Below are 3325 nucleotides of genomic sequence, written 5' to 3'. Positions count from 1 at the left end.
GAGGCTGTTATGAGGTCTCGCCTGAGCCTTCTCCAGACTGAACAAGCCCAGCTCCTTCAGCCAGTCTCCATAGGAAAGGTGCTTCAGCCTTCTGATCACCTTGGTGGCCTCTGGACTAGCTCCAACAGGTCCACATCCCTCTTGTCTTGTGGGCCCCCAAGCTGAATGCAATACTGCAGGTGAATATAATTTCCGTAGAACACTATACCTGTCCATTAATATTGAACTCCCTATGTCCCAGCAATTCCCAGAAGTAATGATACTGCTTGCGTGGGGTAGTGGCTGGACAGTGAATCAGTGAAAACTAAATTTGCTTCTGTGCTTGGCAGTTTTGATCATGAGCTTTAGCTTCCCAGAGTCCTTGTTTGAATCAGTAAAATTAAGCTCTCTACAACGTGTCTAATAATATGCTCAAAAAATTACGTCACATTAATACTCTGAATGAAGTGGAAAAATAAGTTCTGGAGAGGGAACTAATTTGAAGGTAAGGTAGATGCCCAGCACTGTAAAAGGGCTGGTTTAGGGGTATGGGCAAGACTCAGCACCTGAACATTTTACGTTAAATCGGCCTTTCAGCCCTTGAGTCAAGCAAACTGAACATTAAGCCACTTACTAAAGCGTGCACTGGATAGTTCTATCTGCCTTACGTGAATAAGCCCAATAGCTTTACTCCCTGGTAAGAGCAGATACAAATGACCATACATATTTTCATGCATTTTGCATTTGACAGCTCCTCATAGCTGATAAATTATAGGCTGCTGATTAGCTAAAGTGCCTGCTCTTAAGTTGCTTTTGACTGTGAGCAAATTGTTCTTTCTATGCAGCAATGCCCCAGACATATTTTCCTGTATCCAAACATGTGGGTGTTTTGCAAAGGTTAATGGAAATTAAATTAAAGCTGAATAATACTGATTATAATGCAGGAGTGTGCAAGCAAGGCTAATTAATACAACTGGCAGCACAGCTCAGTCCTGACCTGTGACACCACTCTTTCTTTTCCCTCAACCCTGTTTGTTTCCTAAGTGGCACCCACAGCAATCTAAAACTGCTTGTTTCAAAGAGTCTATCAGGGACAGATTTACAGAAGCATCCCACTTTTCTCACTCTGGTCTTAAGATTATGTTAAATCATCCAGAAAGAAAAGCTATTACAGTCTCCCTTCTTCCTTCTTGCTTATGAGAATCCTAGTTCTACCATTAAGATCAGAGTATTTCCCCTGTTTTAGTGTTCAATGAGCTTTTCTATACAAGGAGCTGTTGCAAATAAATTTGAGGTTTATCTTATGAAAGTGGCATAAGTCAACAAATGTCTTTTCTGGTGAATCACCTCACGTTTTATCCTATATTAATGATCCAACTTTGCCATTAGTTTACTCATGAGCAGGAGAATGACTTTCAACTCTGGATAATATGCATAGGCTACCTAAAAAGTAAAATCTGAAAATCAGACCCAAGGACTTGACAACCCCAGGATGAAAACAGGACAGATCAAGAGGTCTTGCACCCCTGCATTTTAGACCACCACATCTTATTCTTTCCTGGTACCTATTCCACATTCTTCACTGATTAAATGTGGAAAGGAAGCACCAGGAAGGCAGTAGTTGAATGGGGAATGCTTGGCCTAAGGACAATGAAGGTTTAGTTTTGAAAAACTGCAATGTATTGAGTTCTTCAAAATATGAGGCCAAATTTGCCCTCCTGTGGAATGAAAATGTACTGTGGATGCACTGTGTATACAGTGTTGTGGATCATGTAACACCTCCTAAGCTTTACTTTGATAAATTCCACCTTGCACATATTCACCAGAGGTGAGAGAGGAACAGCGTTCATCAAATCCCAACTGCTTTGGTGGCTTGGCTTGCAACAGGTTTCCCCCATCCATCACTGCCTGCAGCAAAAAGGGCTCTGCTTGCAAGGCAGGCTGCCCTCTGAATTTGAAGGGTCCTGTTCACAAGGTCCTCATGAGGTCTTATATGCCTGACTGCTGGACTGTGGCTTCCTTGGCTTCCTCATGTTCCCAAATCCTTTTTTTTCTGGCACATCTGAACGCCGTTCCTTAGATACTATTCTTCCTTTTCCACAGGAAACAAGCCAGTTGCCATGTCAGCATCTTGGCCAGGAATCAAAGAGAGCAAGCTACTTGTCAGACAACACCGGAGGCACAGGCAAATTAGGATAGGGATGATATTTCAGCAAGAGTAACCCTTTCTGGCTCTAAGGAAAAGTTCAGTGTAATTCTGGGGGAAGGAAAGTATTTTTTTTCTGTGGCACAGGTTCAATAACACAGCGGCTACTTTCTCCACCCTGTGCTTCTCAGTTCAGGCAGGAGTATTTTATTAGCTGTGTATTTTAGTTGCCTCATGCATTTACAACACCTGGACTGAATAAACAGGGAGAATAAACCATGGCCTCTTTACTCCCAACCTTCTCTGATTCTCCTGCTGGATGTGAACCAGGCCTCTGGCTGCTAGTCCATTGCTGCTGGAATCCTGGAGACCGTGGATCTTCTCAGTAGGCAGTTAACAGCTTTGCTGCTAACATTTGCCATTTTCTGTGGCATTGTACTTGGCTGCCTTTCTTTCCATGTACTGGATCTTTTCGCTTTTTTAATCTCTGCACAGTTACTGACTAGAATTTGTCACCATTTCACCGACTTTTTTTGTTCAGTGTCACAGAAAACTAAACACCACACATCTTGCCTTCAGTGGGGCCCCGATCACAGCCCTAAGTAAAGTCTTATCTATATTGGTATGTCACTGGAGTACATATGGCAGAGCTGTTTGCACCTCTGTGTGTAGCAGTGAAGCCCTCAGGCAGGATTCTCTTTGTGCTGTCTCTTAGGGTACCTTTTAATCCTCCTCTCACATTTGTCTGCTTTGTAGCCCTTATTGCACCCCCTTTTCCTTTCTTTTTCTCCTTATTTTTTTTTTTTCCTGCTGATCTACTCCGTTCCCATGTCTTGTCTCAGAGAGCACTCTGTGTCTCTCAGCCTGTGTTCAGACACAGTAATCTCAGCATTGAATCTTCTGGGTGCAACTGGTAAAAAGTGACAAGAGAGGAAGAAGGACAAATAGGTATCATCACCACCCAAGAAGCCGGGCTTTCATTATATGGGCATGTCATGCCTGATAGGAGCATGTCATGCCTGATAGGAGCATGTCATCCCTTGTCCCACAGTCATTATATTTGGATGAGCACTGAGTAGCACGAGAGTAATACTGTGTATGAAATGCCTTTTTTATTCTCAGGTTACCTCAGAGTCTTAGCTCTTGAAGGGAAATCAACAACAAACACAGGGATGTAAAATGCATGGAGTAATAAACAGA

The sequence above is a fragment of the Neopsephotus bourkii genome, unplaced genomic scaffold (assembly GCF_033783945.1).
Source record: "Neopsephotus bourkii isolate Nb327-2 ecotype Australia unplaced genomic scaffold, CSIRO-AGI_Nbou_v1 NB_1630, whole genome shotgun sequence".
NCBI classification, from domain to species: domain Eukaryota; kingdom Metazoa; phylum Chordata; class Aves; order Psittaciformes; family Psittacidae; genus Neopsephotus; species Neopsephotus bourkii.
The sequence above is the reverse complement of the archived record's forward strand: the minus strand, read 5'-3'. Positions refer to the sequence as shown.